The sequence below is a fragment of the Pleurodeles waltl genome, chromosome 7, assembly GCF_031143425.1.
Source record: "Pleurodeles waltl isolate 20211129_DDA chromosome 7, aPleWal1.hap1.20221129, whole genome shotgun sequence".
Taxonomy (NCBI): domain Eukaryota; kingdom Metazoa; phylum Chordata; class Amphibia; order Caudata; family Salamandridae; genus Pleurodeles; species Pleurodeles waltl.
Genome location: NC_090446.1, coordinates 922,476,979 through 922,500,265, shown reverse-complemented (window position 1 = coordinate 922,500,265; position 23,287 = coordinate 922,476,979).

The window sequence follows — 23,287 nt, the reverse complement described above, 5'->3', positions numbered from 1 at the left end:
CAGGGGCCAGGGACCCAGTCGGAGCTCTCAGAACACAGCCATGCATCAGAGACCTCCCCAGACCCTGTCCCGGGTGCCTTGCAACTTGGTGGGATGGAAGGCATAGTCCAGGACAGGGTATCCCACTGCAGGGCCTGCTGGGGCCCATGAACCCAAACGTACAGGGAATGCCTTGCTTGGCCTGTTGGACTCCAAGGCCTGGGCCCCTCAGGGTACAGCAGGATGGCGGAAAGGAGCGCCCACCCCAGGGCCTGGTGGGGGCCCAGCTGGGGACCCTGAACCCAAACTGGCTCGGTAAGCCTCCCGGGGTCCGGTGAACCCCCTCAGGGTATGGCAGGCTGAAGGAGAGGAGTGGCCATCCCATGGCCCAGCAGGGGCCAGGGGCCCGGTCGGAGCTGTCTGAACACAGCCATGCATGGGAGTCCTCCCCAGACCCTGTTCCAGGTGCCTTGCCAGTTGGTGAACCGGAGGGTGTAGCCCAGGACATGGGATCCCACCCCGGGGCCCGCCGTGCCCCCTGAATCTAAACTGACAGGGGAAGCCTTGCTTGGCCCGGTGGACTCCCTGGCCTGGGCCCTTCAGGGTACAGCAGGCTGGAGGAAGGGAGTGCCTGTCTCAGGGCCCAGTCGGGGCCCGGTCTGGGCCCCTGAACCTGAACTGGCAGCAGAAGCCTCTCCGGGCCTGGTGGACTCCCAGGCCTGGGTCCCTTAGGGTACGGCACACTGGAGGAAGGGTGCGGCCATTCCAGGGCCCGGTGGGGGCCGGGCTGGAGCCCCTGAACCCAAACTGGCAGCGGAAGCCTTCCCGGGCCTGGTCTGGGCCCCTCAGGGTACCGCAGGCTGGAGGAAGGGAGTGCCCGTTCCAGGGACCGGCAGGGGCCAGGGGCCGTGTCGGAGCTGTCTGAGCACAGCCGTGCATGGGAGTCCTCCCCAGACCCTGTCCAGGGTGCTTTGCCACTTGGTAGGGTAAAGCCCAGGACAGGGGCTCGCAAACTGGGGCCTGCCAGGGCCCCTGAACCCAAACTGACAGGGGAAGCCTTGCTTGGCCCCGTGGACTCCCAGGGCTGGACCCCTCAGGATACGGCAGGCTGGAGGATGGAAGTGCCTGCCTCAGGGCACAGTGTGGGCCGGCCGGGGTATGACCGGTGCCCCCACACCTAGACTGACAGGGGAAACCTCCCCGGACCAGGTGGACGCCCCAGTCTGGGCCCCTCAGCGTACAGCAGGCTGGAGGAAGGGAGTGTCTGTCCCAGGACCCGGCAAGGGCCAGGGGCCCGGTCGGAGCTCTCTGAACACAGTCATGCATGGGAGTCCTCTTCCGTCCCTGTCCGGGGGGCCTTGCCACCTGGAGGGCCTGAGAACAAAGCCCAGGCAAGGGGATCCCACCCTGGGGCTTAACACAACGCTCGCTGGGGACCCTGAACCCAAACCAGCAGGGGAAGCCTCCCTTGGCCCAGTGTAGGCCAAGGCCCTCCAGGATACGGCAGGCTGGAGGAAGGGAGCACCCACTTCAGGCTCTGGGAAGTCAGTTTGCTCTGGGGGAAGCCAGGTTTGGAGGAGAGACCCATCGGACAGGGCTGCAAAGTGGCCCCACACCCGGGCCCCTATGGTGGGTCAGGCCAGGCCCTTTCGGTGCCCAGTCCTGTAACCACTGGACCCCAAGGGTAGCCTATCCCTGGTAATCCAGAGGAGGGCTAACTCCCTTTCTGGTACTCCGTGCATACCAAGGGACAGAGGGGACCGTCTGCAAGAACACACCTGAACTCTTGGAGCCCTGGATGGGTTTGAGGAAGCAAATCCGGGGCAGTCTGGCTATCTAGATGAGCAAAAGGGACGCATGGAGTGCAACCTGATGACCTGAGTTGTCCGAGCGACCAGATGACCGGGACACAAGGGCGTGAAGTCTCCCCAGGAGCTCTGGCCTCTGGGGTCCAGAGGACAAAGTCCACAGGGCCTTCCAGAGCCCCGGTGAGGGGCCCAGCCAGGGCCCATGAACTCAAACTGGAAGGGGAAGCCTCCCCGGGCCTGGCGGACTCCCAGGGCCGGGACCCTTGGCGTACGGCAGGCTGGAGGAAGGAAGCCCCTGCCCCAGGGCCCTGTTTTTGCCAGGCCAGGGCCCTTGAACCCAAACCGGCAGGGGAAGCCTCTCTGGGCCTGGTGGACTCCCAGGCCTGGGCCCCTCAGGATACGGCAGGCTGGAGGAAGGTAGCACCAGCCCCAGGGCCTGCCAGGGGCCCGGGATACAGTTGGGCTCTCTGAACACAGCAAACCTCCAATTTAGCAAATAAAATCACACTTTTCTCACATTTCTGGCTGGGATCACTTTGCCAGCAAACATTTCCTAGCACCCTGCATTCCCCTCGGTCTCACAAGTAAAATGATACCTCACTTGTGTGGGTGGGCACAGTGCCTGCAAAAGGAAAAGTCCAAAAAACGTGTAGAGATTGAGGGGATATCACAGCGAGTTGATAAGCACAATTTTTCAAATGTTTTTATGCTGACACTGCTTTGGGAACCCACACAATAATAATTTTCCGGGATCCACAATTGTTTTCAGACCCATATCTATTGCTGACTGGAAGAAGGTTGAAAGCACAAAAAATAGGAAAAAGTGGGTATGTCCCAGTAAAATGCCAAAACTGTGTTGAAAAATGTGGTTTTCTGACTCTAGTCTGCCTGTTCCTGAAAGCTGCGAAGATGGTGATTTTAGCATGGCAAACCCTTCACTGATGCCATTTGCAGGGAAATAACCAGATGATTTTTTTCTGTAGCACTTGTTTCTTATTTTTCCCCAAAAGTCCAAATTGTAGCAATATTTTGGCTAATTTCTCAGTCCCCATCAGGGGAATCCACAAACTCCAGGTATCTTTAGAATCTCCAGGATGTTGGAAAAAAAAGGAGGCAAATTTGGAGTGGATAGCTTACGTGGACAAAAAGTTATGGGGAACTATCCCAAATAGCTAAACAGAGGCTTGGCACAGGAGGGGGAAAAGGCTGGTAGCGAAGGTGTTAATCTGCACAAATATACCTTTCTCTTATTTATTTTTAATCCGCGTAGATGTTTATTGAGTCTAGCAAATTATACAACAAAGTGATAGATGGAATGCTTGGATTAATCTCAGCCATTGGTGATTAGTCAGAGCTGCATCCCAGTCAACTGTTATTTTACATAGTATGCACCTCAATTTGGACCCAGCCAAATGTGAATTAGGCTTGACCCTGCTCCTTATGGGAACAGTCCTGCCCGAATTGCCAGGCCAGGTCCTCCCTGAACTGGAACACAAGCAACCCAGGACTGGTTTCGCCGTAGTTTGGGATCATCAGCCAGGTACGTTAGTTCCTGTGAAGCAGTGTGCACAGGACCATAGACTGGGCATACCTGTTCCACTTAAGGCGACACACAAAGGTATACTTTACTGAATCTAGCAAGCACTGCTGAACATTGTGCACAAATCCTTCACTACTGAAGCAGCAGACTAGAGTTTTGTGTTACAACTGCTTGTGCTGCTACCAATGTAGATGGGAGGGTAGGCATATTTACCAGCGAACAAGTGTACATTTCACTTGGTTTTATTTTAGATGGAATACATACCTTTGAAAATAGCATGGAGAGAGTTCAAGTTTTATTAATATACATGTGGCATAGAACCAGCAAATGGTAGCTAATAAATCTGTCGGTTTAAAAGCTTGACAGAGAAAACAATGAAGAAATTAAAATGTACACATTTAAACTGTGGTAGACATTTGTGCCTACCAGTCGTATTTTTGACATCACGTTTAACGTGAGGACATGCATTTGTATTTTGAGTGAATTATTAATGAATATTAACATGAAAGTATTATTTTTATGTAGTAACAGTAGAAATAAAATGTATTATGAGTGCTATAAGAATATGAATTGAGTTAAATGGGTTTTATTATTATGAATTGTGTGTTTTGTAAAATAAATGCATGTTTAAATTTGCCTTTATATCATAAATAATATTTGAAATTAAATAACTTGATTTGCATATTTGTTTTGAAATTTTAAGGTGTGCAATAGGTTTTATTAATGTATGAAATGTATTAATGTACCCTTAGGATTCTTAACTTGACTAGGCTTGAAGATTCCTTTTGCAAGCAGTAATGGAAAAGTTATTTGTTTATTCTGTCCCCTCTGACCTGCATTCAATCCCTAGGCAGCTAATGTAATGTTGAATGTTCTATTGTATTGCAGGAGAAGAACATGTTTCAAGTTTAGTTAATGTAACAATATTTGTTCTAGCTGTCACATGGAGCACAAAATCATGGTATTCATGTGAAAGAATATTAGTTTAGTTTATTGGGATCGTGTGAAAGGAACTGTAAATTAGCAAATTATTAGAAAATGCAATATTTTGGCAGAATTTGACTTTAGCTGAGAAGATTCGTAAATGTTTCAGAACTCTGTGGTATCATCACTTATCACTGAATGCTGAAATCAATGTCCAGTTTATGCCCACCTGAAGAACCAATTAATGAATTGTGCATGTTTTAATTAGTGAAGAACTTTGGAACTGAAGTCAGTCTTCATCAGTCCATCACCAGCTCTTTTTAGAATATTGCCAGTTTCAGTTTACTCTTATCTTAAAGATGCTTACGTCTGCTGTCCCATGCTCTTCTCTAAGTTCCCTGATGAGTTTCATCATCTTAGTCTTAACTGCCTTATTCTGTTATGTCATTCAGTACTAATATGCCCAACTAATTCTGAACTGCTGATCTGTCCTATTTGAAGCCTGTGATCTGCACCATCCTGATGCTGCTATTAACTGGCACTGGAAGAAGGTGACTGTTCCTGTGGAATCATCCTGTATGCAGTCCCTCGAGAGGAGGTATAACTAAATGTGGATTCTGGTTTCTCTTTTAGTTTAGTCACTTGCACCAGCATATTTTTATTGTTAGTTGCCGTAGTTAGATGTTTTTCAAATTATTTTTGTCTTTCTTCAATTTTGCTTTGCCTGCATGTGTAAGCCGGTTCACACACATGGAAGTCCCAATTCAGGTTAGTGTTAGGAATGGTCAAACTCTGAAATTGAATGTGAAAACTGTATTTTGGTGAATTACTCATGTCATCATCATCTGCCAAATTTGTCAAATCTGACAAAAATTTCCATTTTGTTTTGTTGCTAATCTATATTATTTGTTTAGAGTATTTAACCCCTTCGCTGCCAGGCCTTTTCTCCCTCAGATGCCAGGCCTTTTTTTGGCTATTTTGGGCAGTTCGTGCTTAGGCACTCATAACTTTTTGTCCACATAAGCTACCCACTCCAAATTTGCGTCCTTTTTTCCAACATCCTAGGGATTCTAGAGATACCCAGAGTTAGTGAGTTCCCCTGGAGGAGACCAAGAAATTAGGCAAAATACAACAATTTTTTTTTTTTTAATAGGAAAAAGGGCTGCTGAAGAAGGCTTGTGTTTTTTTCCCTGAAAATGGCATCAACAAAACAGTCACAGTGATAAAATCACCATCTTCCCGGCTTTCAGGAACAGGCATCCTTGAATCAAAAAAACAAATTTTTCAACACAATCTTGGCATTTTACCGGGACATATCACATTTGTACTATTTTTTGTGCCTGAACCTCCCTACAATTAGTGATAGAAATGGGTATGAAACCAATGTTGGATCCCGGAAAGCTAAACATTTCTGAAAAGTAGACAAAATTCTGAATTCACCCAGTGGTCATTTGTGTAGATCTTATGAGCTTTTCATACAGAAAATAACAGCTGAAATAAAAATAATATTGAAAATGAAGTAAAAAAAAGCAATTGTTCTCCACGTTTTACTCCGTAACATTTTCCTGCGATGTCAGATTTTCAAAAGTAATATACTGTTATGTCTGCTGGACTGTCCTGGTTGTGGGGATGTATTGGCCTTGTAGGTTCATCAAGAACCCTAGGTTCCCAGAGCCAATAAATGAGCTGCACCTTGCAATGGGGTTTCCTTGCATACCTGGTAAACAGCAATGTATTTGGTGAAATATAAAGAGTGAAAAATAGGTATCAAGGAAACATTTATATTTCCAAAATGGGCACAAAATAAGGTGTTGAGAAGCAGTGATATTTTGCAAATCTTTGAATTCCAGGGTGCCCATACTAGCATATGAATTACAGGGCATTTCTCAAATAGAAGTCTTTTTTACACACTATCTTACATTTGGAAGGAAAAAATGTAGAGAAAGACAAGGGGCAATAGCACTTGTTCTGCTATTCTGCTTTTCCCCAAGTCATAAAATGGTACCTCACTTGCATGGATAGGCCTAATGCCTGCGACAGGAAACGCAATATGGACACATCACATTTTTACATTGAAAACGAATGTGTTTTTTGGAAAGTGCCTGTGCATTTTTTTAAACTAGACACCTAGGGGAATCCAAGATGAGTTGACTTGTGGGGCTCTCACCAGGTTGTGTTACCCAGAATCCTTTGCAAACTTCAACATGTGGCCAAAAAAATACTAATTTTTCACATTTTGATGACAGAAAGTTCTGGAATCTGAGAGGAGCCACAAATTTCCTTCTACTCAGCGTTCCCCCAAGTCTCCTGATAAAAATGGTACCTCACTTGTGTGGGTAGGCCTAGTGCCGCGACAGAAAATGCCCCAAAACACAATGTGGACACATCACATTTTCCCAAAGAAAACAGAGCTGTTTTTTGGTAAGTGCCTAGATGGGGTTTTTGGCTTTCAGCTCATCCGGCACCTAAGGAAACTTACCAAACCAGTGCATTTGTGAAAACTAGACACCTAGGGTAATCCAAGATGGGATGACTTGTGGAGCTCTCACCAGGTTCTGTTACCCATTATCCTTTACAAGCTCAACATTTGGCCAAACAAAACACTTTTTCCTCACATTTCGGTGACAGAAAGTTCTAGAATCTGAGAGGAGCCACACATTTCCTTCTACTCAGCGTTCCCCCAAGTCTCCTGATAAAAATGGTACCTTACTTGTGTGGGTAGGCCTAGTGACCGTGACAGGAAATGCCCCAAAACACAACGTGGACACATCATATTTTCCCAAAGAAAACAGAGCTGTTTTTGCATAGTGCCTAGCTGTGGATTTTGGCCTCTAGCTCAGCCGGCACCTAGGGAAACCTACCAAACCTGTGCATTTTTTAAAACTAGACATCTAGGGGAATCCAAGATGGGGTGACTTGTGGGGCTCTCACCAGGTTCTGTTACCCAGAATCCTTTGCAAACCTCAAACCATGGCCAAACTTTTCCTCACATTTCACTGACAGAAAGTTCTGGAATCTGAGAGGAGCCACATAAAAATGGTACCTTACTTGTGTGGGTAGGCCTAGTGTCTGTGACAGAAATTGCCCAAAAACACTATCTGTACACATCAAAATTATAAAATACAAAACTACCTGTTTTTGCTGGGTTGGGGGGCACCTGTGTTTGTGGCCAAATAGGGAAACCTACTAAACCCAAACATTTTTTAAAACTAGACACGCGAGGGAGTCCAGGGAGGTGTGACTTGCATGGATCCCCAAGTATTTTCTTACCCAGAAACCTTAGCAAACATCAAATTTAGCTAAAAAATCACATTCTTCCCGCATTTCTGTGTGGGATCACCGCACTGGGACAAATTTCCTACCACCCAAAGTTGTACACAACATACCTCACTTGTGTAGGTGGGCCAAGTGCCTGTGACAGAGAAAAGCCAAAAACATGTCAAAATATAGGGGGAACCAAAGCAGGACCAAAAGGGCAGTTTGAAAAAAAAAAAATTTAGGCTGACTAGTGGGACAGAATTTTTATTGGTATAGATGCGACAGTGCTGGGTGGTCGGAATTTTGTGGATTCCTGCAGATTCCGGAAGGTTCCATCACAAAAGTGTAGGAAAAATGTGTGATTTCCAGCAAAAGTGGAGGTTTGCAGGGCATTGTGGGTAAGAAAATGGTGCGGGTGCATGTGAAGCACACCACCCTGGACTCACCCAGATGTTTAGTTTTCAGATGTGCCTAGGGCTAGTGGATTTTTCTACATGGAAGCGTCCCAAAGTCCAAAAACTGCAGCCCTCACCATTCCAAGTGAGACGATTTTGAGAATTAGCCAAGCTCTCCTGGCCCAAGTGTAAAACCAAAACCCAAAATAATCAAATGTCCTCTTGCTTGCAGTGGGATAACATGTTTTAGTGTGCAGGGGAGAGCTGAAAGACTGTTACCCCCTTCAGTCGGGTGGGGGCATAACCATGCCCATACTGGTTGGTAGCCACCACCCCACAATTTTTTTTTTTTTATTCCCTGGCATCTAGTAGGCTTTCTGCCCCCCGGGCAGTGGATTGGGGGTAATTGTCCCATCTGCCCACCGATGGGCAGAACAACTTTGGCCCCATTTATTTGGGTTGGGGGTATGGCCATATCTCCACCCACTTTTTTTTAAAAACAAATCTTCCCTGGTCTCTGGTGGGCCTTCTGCCCCCACTAGGGGCAGATGGGCCTTCCAAAAATAGGCCAATCTGCCTCCAAGGGGGCAGATGTGGCCAACAGTAATGTGCCCCTGTGGGGAGCAATCCTTGCCCAAGGGTCTGCCCCCCCCCCCAAACAAAACACACACATACACACCCACCAATCCCTGGTGCCTAAGTGGGTTCTGTCCCCCAGGGGCAGAAATGGCCTAAACTACATTTGCCCCCCCAGGGGCGCGACCCCTTAGGCAAATTGGTGTAAAAAAAATGTAAATCCCTGGTGTTTAGTGGTTTTTGGCTTTCTTGGGGGGCAGATTGGCCTAAAAATATTTTCTCACATGGGGAGTGACCCTTACCTCAGGGGTTGCTCACCACATCTAAAAAAAATAAAACAAAACAAAAAAAATTATCCCTGGTGCCTTGAGGTTTCTGCCCCCCCGGGGGCAGCAAAGGCCTAAAACAAATTTGTCCCCCCAGGGGAGCGACCCTTGACTAATGGTTCGCTTGCGTGAAACTGACAAAAAACAAATCCCTGGTATCTACTGGTTTCTGCCCCCAAATTGGATGATCTGCCCCCAAGGGGGTGACCCTTGCCTGAAAATATCCCCAGGGTCTAGAGGATTCGGCCCCCTAGGGGACAGATCGGCCTAATTACAGTAGGTCGATCTGCTCCGGGGGGGGGCAGAAATGGCCCTGAAATAATTTGCACCCCAGGGGAGAAACCCTTGCCCCAGGGGTCGCTCCCCTTTACTGTAAACAAAAAAATAAACAATTCCCAGGTGTCTAGTGGGCATTTCTGTTGCCCGATCGCACTGCGATTGTGCAGCAGAAATGCAGAGATATCAAAGGAAAGGAAAGTCCTTTCCTTTCCTTTCATGCCTCTCTCGCTATCTCCATGTGATCAGCTTCCAGCGTGAAGGGGACAGCCTCTGATGAGGTCAGCGCGCGATCGTGCGCTGACGTCATCAGATGTCACAAGAGGTTCAGGGGGAGCAAGGGTGAAAGGGGAAGAGATTCCCCTTCCATCCCTACCCCCCCGAGGGCCCATGTCAGGACGAGGTGGTTATGTCCCTGGAACCTGAGCGCCATGGCAGCAGATGTAACCACCTCGTCCCAGGCACCCAAAGAGTTAACAGTATTGATGTTTAGTAGGTTGAATCATTTTAGACATTTTGGTCAGCCTATGGGCTTCATGTATGTTTAGAACTTAGTTTTGTGCACCATTTATGTGACTTTGATTTTAAGATTGTACTAAAGCTTTGAAACTTTATTCGGTTTGGGCTTTGGTTTAATGTTCACATTGTTATGGTGTTTAGTATTTTTTAAGGTATAATGGTATTGATTTGTTGTTAATGATCTGACTACTACACTCTTTGCCAAGTCCAATGATTCAGTCGATCTCCATAGGTGTGAAAAGTGATGGTGTTTCAACTGCTGGTGATTGTTGAACCCAGAACAGGAGATTAAAAACTCCTTTCTGGGGCCCGGCGGCGCTTCAGCAGCAATTAAAGACGCATGTTTCTCTAGAAGGAACGGTCCTAGTAGGTCACTGGAGAAGAACTTCATGCTTTTAATTGAACAACATTTTAATGATAGTGTGGCAAAGACAGAAACAGCATGTGATCATAAAGAACCGTGGTCAACACAAAGAAAGCGCAGACACTGATTAACAATGTTGAAAGAATCCAATTCAGGTTTAGGCAGGAAAGAGATGGACTGCATATTCCCAATGCTTCTTAATTATAATTATATTTTATATTTCTAAATTTGAACAGCTTTTATATCAAACTCAGACGTCGACTTGCTTGCCAACGACTTATCTATAATTGTTTCCCATTCTGAAAAAGTATGGCACATTAGGAAGTGACGTCCAAAAGATGATATATGATCGAGCGTCCACTTTGAAACCGGGACGTCTTGTCATTGTCCTCACCTTGATACTCTGCTCACCTACCGCATAAGCTAGGGTTATCACTGAGCACTCACATGTATCCTTCAACAACAAAAATCACTTATGAAATACTAAATTTCTCTAAATTGTGTAGATTCAACTATTATACACTAGACATGTCAAAAGACCTTTCACTTAGGACCATTGTCAGGATGGTGTGTTTAAAGTGAAGTTTCCCCTATTGCTAAGTACATTTGAAAAAATAAAGTGAACCCAAGACTGGCATAAATATCAAAAGCTCAGAGAGTGAGTGTATGCTGTCCATCAGACAAACGTTCAATGGTGGTGAATTCCACACCTTCTTTACAAAGATGTAAGCAACTATCTAACACCCAATTGATTAACCTATAATGTGTAGAAACGAAATTTTAAAACTGTTTACGTTCTCCTCGTACGAGTAGGATGCCCACTGCCAGCCCTGAGAAATCCAATTATGTATCTAATGATATGTCGCAGCTTTATCACCCCTGATTAATGTATATTGGCAACGTTATCCAAATGAATCAGTTCACCATTTTCGCAGTCGTAGTTTGATTTACAACCAGCTTTAGATGTGACTGGTGAAAGGTCACTGCAGCATCAAAGGGAATGTGTCTTTTTACAAAGAGCTGCAGAGATTGCTGAATATATTAATCTTGTCGGCATCTGAAAATTATTCGAGGACATTGGGATGACCTTAAAGGGACTCTTTATTTTCACACCTTATACACAAGCCTGCTTGCAATCTAAATTAAATCTTGCTCTTAAGGTTTTCAATCAAAATCGGTCTTGAAAAGCTGTATTGCTATCACTCAACAAGGAAACTAAAGGCAACATCACTAAAATTAGGTGGAGGAAAAGTAGTCTGAAAAGGTTCCGAACTGCTGTGTTCCATGGACTGCACAGAATGGTAAGAAGCAATAATGTTGCACTCATCATTTTTCTTATATTGCTTTTAATGACCCTATTTTGTCTCATATTTCCAAGTGCTTCTTTCCAATATAAGGAAAGAGGTTTGTCCATGATCACAAAATTGTGTGGGACAACCGGTACTGGCCAGGGACGTAGTTACCAGTGGTATAGCTGGTGCACTTGCACCGAGGCCTCAAGTTGGGAGGGGCCCCATTCTGACCCGCACCCATTGCATTTTTTCAAGCGGCTGCTCTTTCAGAATATTTCACAAACTGAGCCTGCCCGGGGCTTCCATGTCTGTTTGCATGTATGTGGCATTTCTATATCATGAACCTAGCCAAATGGCAGTTTCGAACTGTACATAGTTAAAGTCCACTATAAAGCCAAACAAGTGATAAGAGAGCTAGCTAGCTTATGGACTGTTAATGCATTGTTGCATTCTTGAAAAAGGTGCACCTTCATCTCTTTCCTAAATTTGAGCAGCATTATGGTGGTCCTAATGAATGTTGTTGGAGATCCAGGGTGCAAAGATGGAAAAGGCCTATTGTCTATTTTTTTCTTTTTTATACTTCTCAGTCTGCAGTCCAATGTTGTCCTAGCTGCGGGTGTGGGACAACCGTCAGATATGGTGAGCTTGTTTCAAAATATGTTGGGGTGCTGGTTTTAACAGATTTGTAAATGATGCAGGGGCGCAGCTTTGCAAGAATGGAGGAAGTCGAACGAACTTCATGTTTCCCAAAGATCAAGCAGGGCATAAGGGGGGGTCTTAAGGAGAAGTGCATATTGTTTAGGTAGAATATTTTTCAAAGTAACTAACATCTTTTAAGACCTTCAAACAGACATGTAAGCAAGAGAGGGGTGTGTGGGTGTGGGTGTGTGTGTGTGTGTGAAATCCAACAGACATCTCACCGTAACGGACTGAAAGTACTTCTACCCAACTCTTTACAACAGAATATGTTTTTGGTGGGGGTGTAACATGCCAAACACCCACCCCCGTCCCACCACCCCAAAGCTACACCGCTGTGCAGCTGTGGGCTGGCAGGAAGAGACACTGGAGTTCCATTAGACTACAGGTGATGTGATCATATTTCTTCAGCCCTGGATGAGACATGATGCGGCATGTAGGATGACTTTAAAGGGTGCAAGTATGAACTCAAAGAGACGATAAAGTACAGCATTAGCACCATCCCTGCTCGAGAGTAAGCAATCTTAATCAACAGTTCTTAAGTCTCTTTTTGGAAAAATGATCTCCCTTCTTTTTTGGTAGTGAGACCTGGTATCATGCCTAGTTTTGTGTTTACACACTAGGAGGATGAAAGGGAGAGGGAAACAGAGTGAGTGGAAGGTAAGTGAAAAATGAATGATAGAAAAGTGATTAAAGGAAATGAGAAGGTGAAAGTTAGACTGGAGAGATCAATCTGACAGGATGGGAGGAGTTAAGGATAAGAGAAACAGATAAACAACGAGCAAGAGAGAAAGCCATTTGAATGGAATAGGAAGGAAAGCTTGAAAGGAAGAAAAGAGATGGGAAGGGGTTGTAGATAGAGAAAATGGAAGGAAAGATGGGTAGAATGGGTAACGTAGCGAGGGATGCCACTATAATTATTGCAGTAAGTGCAGTGACAATGACGGTCAAGAGGATGACTCCCCTAGTGTACTCCACTTATATCTTTATTTTAATGCCTAGACAGAGGCACATCTTCCTTGCTTGCCGTAGAGTCCACGACATCCAAGCTGCATCACCGGGATTGGCAAGTACAAATCCCTTATCATAGGGTGCAATTTAACCCTTGAAATATATGTTAATCCAAAACCTATGAACAACTAGTGACACAAAGAATGTCTGTGAAGGATGACTACTCCTTCCACGTGAGAGAAAAACATTGTGAAATAAATTAAAACTGCCATAGTTTTGGTGGTTCAGAGCATTAGGATTCTTTAGCAAGGGCAATTTACAAATGTAATTTTACATTAAAAATAGAGAGGAACGAACATAAACAAAAGGTAGATTTATTAGACTTTTGTGTCGGTGAAACGTTTTTGATCAAAGCCCTCTATCTACTAGCATTTGTAGCCAGGGCTATGAGACAAAAAGAATGCGTCCTGAGATAGGCATTAATATGCAGAAATGTTTTTATTTCTCCAGAGTTTTCAAACTTTTCACGAGCTCTGCACTTTACAGCACACATAGAATGTTTGAAAAGTTTCAAAGTATGTCTTAGCTTGTTTTTTTACCTGAGGGCATTTAGCACTATGTCAAATGTACTAAATCAAAATTGCCTTTAGTGAGAGTTTGACCACAGTGGTTATTTGGTCCTTGAATAAGGTGAGTACAAGGCAAAGGGCGAGGGTTGAGATTAGGGTAGAGATGTTTAGTACTAGGATTAGGTGAAGGTAAGAGTAAGTCATAGTGCAAGGGTATGCATTGGTTTATGCCTAAATTAAAGGTATAGGCTATCAGTAGGGTGACAGGTGAGTGACAAGTGAAAAAGTTTACATGGCAATGAAATTATTTCATTGCCATTTTATTTTTTTCCCGATGTGCTCACCACAGTGCCCCTGAGGAAAAAGACATGCGGGCGTGTCCTCTGCTGCTGATTGGTATCATGCAGGAGAGGAGCAGTGGCTGGCTTGATCCTCCAAAGTGCGCATGTCTGTTTGGCTGGCTGACTTGAGACAGCCAGTCTGACATGCGCACTTTGAAGCTCTCTATCCCGAGATGTCTTAGACAGCTGGGTGGAGAGAAAGCACAGCTTCAAGTGCCTAAAGGAGCGTCCAGCCAACCCGCTCCACCCAATTCAGGCTCTTCTCTCATGCTGGTTAATAGCATGAGAGAAGCATGTGGATTGGTTAGAGTAGCTCCACAGCAGACTGCAGTTTGCAGTTTGCAGAATGCTGAGGCGGACGTGGTACAGTAGGTAAGTACCTTTTATTTTCATTTCATTTCAAGTAGTAGTTTTATTTTGGGGTTTTGGAGTGAGGGGTTGTTTGATTAAGACATTTTGGAGGGAGGGGTGTTTTATTTTGTTTTATGGGAAGTGGTGGGGCACTTCACTCAGCCCGCCACTTTTTTTAAGGTTACAGCCACCCCTGGATCAGACTAAGGTTAGCAGTAGGGAATGGGTAGAGTAAGTGTTAAGGGTTGGCTTAGGGTTGGGGTTAAGGTGATGATGCAGTTGGATTTAGGGTTCAGTTTGGGGTAAAGTCAAATTTTTGGGGAGTAGTGTTATTCTTATTGTTAGAATTACTACACTTAGAGAGTCATCTATTGAGTATTGGGCAGACTGCGAACATCGGGGGCACCTCTGTCTCACCACCCACAATCTAGCAAGCCAATTTAATTGCTTCTGGAGACTATTCATTGAAATTTTTCTGCTGACTCAACAGGAGCACTTTAGATTAAAATATACAGAGTGTGGTGGTCTGTCATGTGGTGTGGAATGGCTGACCACACCTTTTTTCCAAATGAAAAAGCTGAGAGCTGTTTTTGTTCAGTTAAAGTTCTCTGGAAGTTCCATGCAGGAATACAACAGTCTTGGAAGCCCTGCTCTAAACATTGCAGGCCTTGTGATGACATGCAGTCAGTAGTCCATCAACACCATACTGGAATTTACCATCACAGAGGTGGCTGACGCTCCACCACGGAAAGCAAAGTAATATTATCACCTCTAAGGCGGGGTAGCCCAGAGGTGGGCAGACTGGAAGTATGGTGATTTTAGGCTGCTTTGGTGTGGTAGTATCCGCAGAAGCCACTTTCTCAGCAGCCATAATTTTGATGTAGTGCCTCCTATAGATGGGTATCTCAGTGTAGTTGCATTTTCAGTGGTGACATACATCAGATGCTCATAATCTGCTAGTCTCTTTCAAATGTTGTGAGGAGATGTACCTGAAATTAAATGTTTCCAGAAAAGATTCTGATACAAGACAAATTTTTCCATAACTTGAAAAACAGAAAAAATAATTGTCTTTTGCCTGACTTATAGCCAACACATTTAACCAGGTCAGATCACACTTGAGGATTGATTAGGTAAGCAAAGGGATGCCTCCTCAGCCTATGTCATCCTCAACATCTTAAAAACAGCAAAAAATGACAAGGTAAAGTTTAGTGAGAACAATGTACTTTCTACAATAAATGTTTTCACCTACTTTTCCATCTTCCTCATCACACATCATCACTAATTGATATGAAGCTTCGCTTTGCCCTTTCCTGCACAAAAACAATCCTGCATGCAGCGCATGGTGCAAGGCTGCCTGCATTGACGTTAGGCTTCCAAAGAGTGTTAGCATAGGGGAAAAGGCAGGAATGTGCCATATTGCTTTAAATATGGTGCATTCCTGCCCATTCCCTGTCATGCAGTGCAGCACAGTAATGTGACTTACTGTGCTGCATGATACAATTGTAAATAGACCCCAGTGTTCTGAAGGACGATGGCGGTAGTCCAAGGATTGAGCCACCTGAAGGTGGTTGGATTGTGTGGGCTGCTACCGTTTTCCATTTCAGTGATTGCAGGGCAGTCAGGGGTACTGCAGTGTTGGCCTTAGCACCTGGAGATCCAAAGAGCAGAATCTGACCTGGCCCCTTCGAATTAGTTCCCTGTCCAACAGTGTGCCAGTTTTCACAACTTACGTTGTTCGCATCCTTTGACAGGTTTCCTGAGTTGGGCAGCAGTGGTACCAGTTCACGTAGAACAGTAATGGTGAGAAGTAAGTAAACATTGAAGGTGGTGAGCATTGGGAGGGGGTTTAGTAAGCTTGTCGTGTGTGAAATTATTTTCTATTGAGTGAGGCCTATTTGACCTCCTACCTGTATTGTATAACCCTCTTGCTATCAGGTGACCTCCCTTCCTGTGTAATGTCATGCATAAATGCTACAATTTGTGCACTGCTTTGCTTATTATCATCACCATTAATAATTGATACTTAAGATAGAGTACCTATGTTTTATGTATACCCAAAATAGCTGCGGTATTACTAGTTACCAGTTAGACAAAATATTGGAGAAAAAGTAACATGTGAACAAATTATTGTTTAAGAATTATTCAGGACAAAAATATTGTGAAGATAAGTTTCTTTCAGTAAGCAAAGTTTTACTATATATATAACTGTTTGTACCAGCAGCGGCTTGTTGCCTAGGGTGCCGGGGACACGCCCACCCAGTTTTCTAGGTTATGCGGATGGCAATAGCAAAAAGGAATTGCCATCCACTTAATACTTATTAAATATTTAAAGACTGTGCCGCCTCAGCCAGGTGCGCTCCAGATAGACATGTCTTAGTCACAGGCACTGTGAAAACCTCGCACTACCTACAACCTCAACTCCACAGATCAATCAATCAAACGCGGCACGTTATAAACACATTCAAAAGTAATATGCTACACAAACAAAGGTAAAATTTAAGTTTCCTTCATAAATGCATCTAAGAACAGTATTTTTAGTCTATTATCACAGAAATAGTGCTGAAAATTGCACCAATACACATCAGTTTTTAAATAACAATTCTCATAAGAGGAAACGCCACCCCTCAACACTCTTGAGAAATATCGGGCTTCCTTGTTTCACTCGTGTTTGGTACTGACATCTCACCACTTTCAAATTTCACCAGCCGCCACTGGTACGTACATATACCTTGATAAATATATCTTTAAAGTACATTGATGTGGAGTGAAGAATAGTAAATCTATACTTACTTTTTTGCACTTACCTTCTTGATATTTTGGTCCTTGATGTTTTGACACAGTATTCTGTCTACACAAATATTTTCTTTCCTATATTCTGTGAGTGATCCAAGTGAGATACAGTTCTGCCTTTATGCCCACAAGTATATAAGACAAATGCACTAGGCCACTGAACCCATCATTTAAGCACTCTCTCACTACTTTGTAAGAAATAGCACAAAAGGCACAATCCTCCCACTAGCCGAGGTAACAAGTGAGCCATGGCCGTCTCTGGTTTGCTCATTCCCGATGATCTTGCAGCAACCCAGATGCCTGGGTTTGTGAACCAGTAATGTTTAGAGACATCTCTGTTGTTTTCATAACAACTAATTGGAAGGTGTTGGAATTTGGGCGCCCAGCACAACCCCCTTAGTGTTAATGTAGGTGGAACAAATCTAGCATATACCCTTTGGCTAGACTTGTGAATTGGCTAGTACATAGCCTTATTTTTATGTCAAGACCATTTGAAAACACTTTGGAAAACGATAAAAGCCAGTATCTGCCCCATCCAACTCTCTTTTGAATATATATTTAAAAAAATAGCAACTGCGAATCAAAAAGAGTTTATAGGTATTTCAAAGTTGTTTAAACCAATCTTAAATTATGTTAAAAAATACATAATGACAGAATTGCCATGTTAAAACAATAAGAGCATTTACAGACATACTCAAATATCAGATCCTGCTCCATTCATACAACATGAATAGCCATTATTTTGCATAGAAAAGTGACAAACATTCTTCTGAGAGGTTTGTCAACAACAGTATCTGCTAAAGCCATTGTTTGTCCTGGAAATAATAATATGAATTAGTGCCAACTGAAAGAGTAAACGATGTAGGGAGAACTGTGTGGCTGCTGAGTTATCTGTTCATAAAGTATTTAACCAACTCAAATCTCAACAGAGCCTACTTGGCTTCTCATCCTTCTGGGATCTAAACATCTAAACCCATTACTGGTGGGTTAATGGGGGATCCAGTGGGGAGAAAAAAAGGTGAAATTGAGGAGGAGCTGCGAGTAGATGAAAAATTATTGGAAAGCCTAAAAAAGAAGGAAAGGGGGAGGAAAGCAGGAGGAAGGTGAGAAATGCAAAGATAATGAGGTAAGTGAGCAGTGCCAGTAGAGGGTAGAAGTACGGAGAATGATGAAAGGGTCTCATTGGAGAACGGAAAGAGAAGAAAGTGAGAATATGTTGCTCCACGTTTTTTATGGTTCTCCTTATATATTTTGTGACCTTTTGTTAAATTAGGCCATCTTTTGGCTGACTGTGTTCATTAGCTCAATGTGATATCCAGCATGTATAAGAGAGTCTCTTTAGCAGTCCCTATCACCAGCTCATTTTCTGTTGCACTCTTATACCATGTCACCATCTCAATCCCTATTAGACTTTCATTCCAGTCACCTTTCCCACCTTTCTAGATTTTCCATTTGTTGGAAAATTGATTATTTGTAAGGGCAGGTAAGTACCTATACTTAGTAATAGGCCACTAACCTCCACTTAGGTCCAGTTAGGTCTCAAAAAATTAAACCCAGCTCAACCCTTGGTAGCTTGGCAACGAGCGACAAGGCTTAACTCAGGAGACATATGTATAAAGCATTTAAAAATCAGAAAACAGTGAATAAGTAAAACACAAAACACATTAAAAATCCAACTCCAATTTATACAAATATTTTTATCTTTAAAATGACACCAAAACTATTAAAATCGGATAAGGGGAACCAGAGATATGAATTTTTAAAGAATGAATGCTTTCTAGCCCATGGAAGCAACTAGCGCTCAAAGGGTTAAAAAAAAGATCACACTGGAAAGGAACAAAGTCCATAGTTCAGGCCACCCACGAGGAACCACAGTCACACTTACTTTCAGAAGTGTTTCTTGATTCAGGAAAGTGGTTCATAGCACCAGCCAAGGGTTCAGAGGCTCTGGTTTGCCCCTTGGGGCCTGGGACTTCAATTCACACAATGCACCTCTTCAACTTATGGAGTTGCTCCAAACATCTCCAAAGTTCTGGATCTTCTTCCAGAGGTCCTTTTTGGGTCCTTGAACTGTCCACAACTCGATCTAAGTTTCCAGAAGCTCTGAGCTGCTCCTTGGGAGTTGGGACTACAATTCCCAGAATGCACCTGGGCAGAATCCTCAAATGGCCACTGGACGCTGTTCAGCTGGGGTCTGCTTGCAGTACTTAATACAGGGTACTCTGGGCTGCTGCTTTGTACCTGTAGCAAATAGGAAGTCCCTTCTTGAAGCAGTAGAAGACAGGCAAAGTCCTTTTAGTGGTGAAGCCCAAGTGAGCAGCTGGTGCAGTCCTTCAGAGTGCAGTGTCCAGGTGCAGGTCAGGGGTCCAGCAGGGCAGTCCTTCTTCTTCTTTGTCTTGTTCCTTGTAGGGATCTGAGGTGTGGGTGCAGCTCTGCCAGCTTAGTTTTGCTCCTGGGTGAAGAACAGAGGGGTCCGGGTTCTCCAATCAGGTGCAGGGTCCTGCTCACGGTGATGACCACTTCCTGGGAAGTGTGGCAAAAATCAATCAAAGGAGAAACATTCCTTAAAAATCTATCATGGCTGAAAGTGATTTTTGGAGGTTACATCTGGCAGAGCCCGCCCACTGGTGTGGCTGAAAATCTTAAACACACCCTTCTCCTGCCCTCTCTTAATCTAATCAGGGGGGCAGGGTGTTAGTGAGGTGCAGGGGGGCAGGATGTTAGTGAGGTGCTGGGCTACTCCAAATGTCCTTCCCTACCTTTGAAGACCAGTTTGGCAGCCCTCCCCTTTCCTGCTTTTCTATCTGCTGAGGGAATTACCCCTCCCCCAGGCACATATCTTTCTGTTCAGCCCAGGCTACTGTCAGAGGCTGTCAGAGGCTGGCCAATCACAGCAGATCACTACAGGGCTGAAGTTGGCAACTTTTTAGGTAGAGTTTAAAACTCTTTACCTAAACAAGTTATATTAAATCCAACAATTGTAAGTTGTAGGATTTCTTATACCAATTAATTTGATACCAAACTTGAGGAATCTGACGCTTAAGGGGACTTTATAAAATCAAATAAGGTCACCCCATTATAGCATATGGAGGCCATTTACTACAGTGAGGGAAATCAAATTTGGCTGTTTTACCACACCAGGGCTTATAAAACTAGTTTTATAAGGTCCCTGCTTATTATTACATGGCACCCAGCCCTAGGGGCAAATAGCCACACCTTAGGGGCGATATATGTCAAAATAAGGTAGTTTAAGACTTTGGAAGTACTTTTAATTCCAAAGATGAATTTACATATATCTTTAATTTAAAAGCAGCCAGCAAGGCACGCTTGCCTTTAAAATGACATTGGGCACCTCAACAGTGCACCGACGGGTGCACTACCTATGCTGGGGCCCCTAACCCCACATGCCCTACCATATACTAGAGACTTATAGGTAGGTTGACATAGACAATTATAATTAGCCTAATTTGCATACTGATGTTACACAGAGAACAGTCCCTGGGACTGGTTAGCAGTACCCAGGACACCATCAGAGCCAGGAAAACACCAGCAAAAAGGGAAAAATTGGGGCAAAAGGTCACAGGGCCTCTGCAATCAGCTCTGTTTTCTCAAACCATTCTCTACCATGGACTCAATACCTAGTGTGTTAACAACACGTGGTGCATGCCTGTAACACATCTGTTCCCTTTCACGGTCTCAGTACCTGTTACCCTCCCAACTCTGTGACACTCTCAGTATGCATCACCCTCCCCACGTCTGTTAAACTCCAAGTCCCTCCCTCTTTTTCATTCCCTGTCATGTTTTCAGCCCTTGCCACAATCCCAGTCTAGCCCATTCTATATCATGCTCTTAATCCTTGTTTCACGCCCAGTCCTTAGTTTGATCCCAATCTCTGCCACACTCCAACACCCTGTGACCATTCAATCCCTGTGACCCTTCAATAAACGATTTGCTCCTAATCCCTTCCCTACGACTGGTCCCTGTCACACTTCCCATGCCTGTCACACTCCAGTTCGTTGTCACATTCCCCATTCCTAATACACTTCCCATCTCTGTCATACTTCAGATCCCTGCCACACGTCCAGTCCCTTCATATTTCATAATTAATTTTCCACTATCCATCCCTGCAACACTTCTCAATCCTTGACACACTCTGAATATCTTCCAAACTTCCCCATCACTGTTACACTCCTGTTCAATGTCACAATCCCAATCCCATCTCCGCTGTTCTCGTAACCCCTTTTACTCTGCAGTCTGTCCCTAACTTCCAGCCCTTGTCATTTTCCCATTCCTTGTCACAATCCCAATACCTGCCACAATCCAGGTGCCTGTCTCACACCCAATGCTTACCTCAGTCTAAATCTCTATCAAATTCACAAACCTTGTGAACATCAAATCCTTGCTTCACTCCCAAAACCGGTGCCTGCTACACTATAAACCCTGTCACACTACCCATCCCTGTCACACTCCGATTCACAGTCATATTCCCCACCCGTCATACTTTAAGGTCCTTGTCACACTTGTATACCTAGTCACTCTCTCAGTCCTAGTTACTTCCTAATGCCTTGCAGGTGTCTGTGAGATAATGTTGTACTGAAGGTCAGGACTACAAAGCATAAGCAAAGTTGTGGGTAGCATGGGGAACTGAAGGTCAGGATTGAGGTGCTTTGGCTTAGCTATGTGTTAACCCATAGGTTTGAAATATTAGGGGTGCTGCAGATCAGACTCAGAACCAAGGTGCATTAGCAAAGTGTTGTAAATTGGGAGTGAAGGAGGACCTGGATTGCCACATGGTTTGAAGTGTGATAAAGGTTGGGATTGAGATAAGGCCTAGGGCTAATACAGGGAGTGGGAGTTGGGCAGGCATCCGAAACATAACTGGGAAGATATGAAAAAGGATTTTTTAGAGAGGGAATTTTAGTTGAAAATAAGTGGAATACTGGACTGTAACGTTTTATTGTAATAAAAAGATAACATTTTAGAAAAAGGTTGTTTTAAACATATTGTGGCTGGAGACTTTAGAGACTGTTGAGGTTGGTCTCTCCATGATGCGGCTAACATTCTCTACTGATTAGAATTAGAATATGCAGGACTGCTTAGCTTTCATGAGGAACACATTAATCAAACAATGGTATACATCTGTTGATTAGTTTTGAGCTAATGTTATATAAATGCAGTGTATTGCTGTTGGAGTGTAAACATTATTATTATAATATGTCACTAAAACATAATGTGAAAAAACATGTATTAAAAGGCTTAACTGAAAATTTATGTTAGAAAATAAAACGTGCTTTGAAATATGATCACTCTGGTGTCAGCCATAATGAAGTTCAACATGAAATTAAATAATGACTAATGAAAAAATATTTTTGTAAACATAATTAAATATCCTAACAAGTTGATTATGAATGTGTACTGACAGATTAATCTTTTAAACTTATTGAGAAATGTTTTATTTGTCATGCTTAGCACTAGTTTAAAGGCCTCACATTTTAGTAATTTTCCAGAGGTACAATATTTAAAAAGAATGTTGACTCTGCAGAATAATGTTTCTTGAAACATTCTGTGTAACTGCACAGTGAAATATTCTGTATTGCTTTCACTGCTATTTGCATATTTCTTTGAGATAAAAACCATTAAGTTAAACAAAGGGCCTCAGTTCTCAATGTCCTGTTTTTCATGTAACATATGTGTCCTGTTTGAGTTTCATTTTGGCAGAAGGAAAATGTAAGTTTTTCCTATAGTTATAAATGTAATTTTTGTAGATGTCAAGAGAGGAGAAAGGGGGGACAGCCTAATCCAATCATGGCTGCAGAAAATGTGAAGAGTTACATCTGATGCCAGATGATGTTCATTGGTTGCAAACTAAACCACCCATAGCCTGTCCAATAGATGCTTAATTAGTAACTTTTGTGACTTTAATATAGCAATGTTTTAGGGGATGTAAGTCAGTTGCCCATTTTCTGAGCTTCTTGTTCGTTCTATGTTTTCTGAAATTCCATTTAGCTTCAGTTCTGTTCAGATGCTGTATAGCTCTGTGTCTATTATTCTAACAGCTCAGATGTATGAGCCCAACTTTACTGAACTGTTTCCCTCTAATGTCCTGATGCTTTTCTCTCAAGACCTGATGTTCCTGTGTTCTGTTGAAGACAATTCTGCTGTTTGATGATCCATTTAGGGGAGGTATAACCAATGTTTATGTGCATTTTCTTTTCAGGTTTTCTCTTTTTGAAAATCCAACCGCTTATTTTGATTAGCGCCATAGTTAGATGCCTGACCTACTGTCTAAATTTAACTGTTTATTAATTGATGTAGTTTGTTTCAACTATACA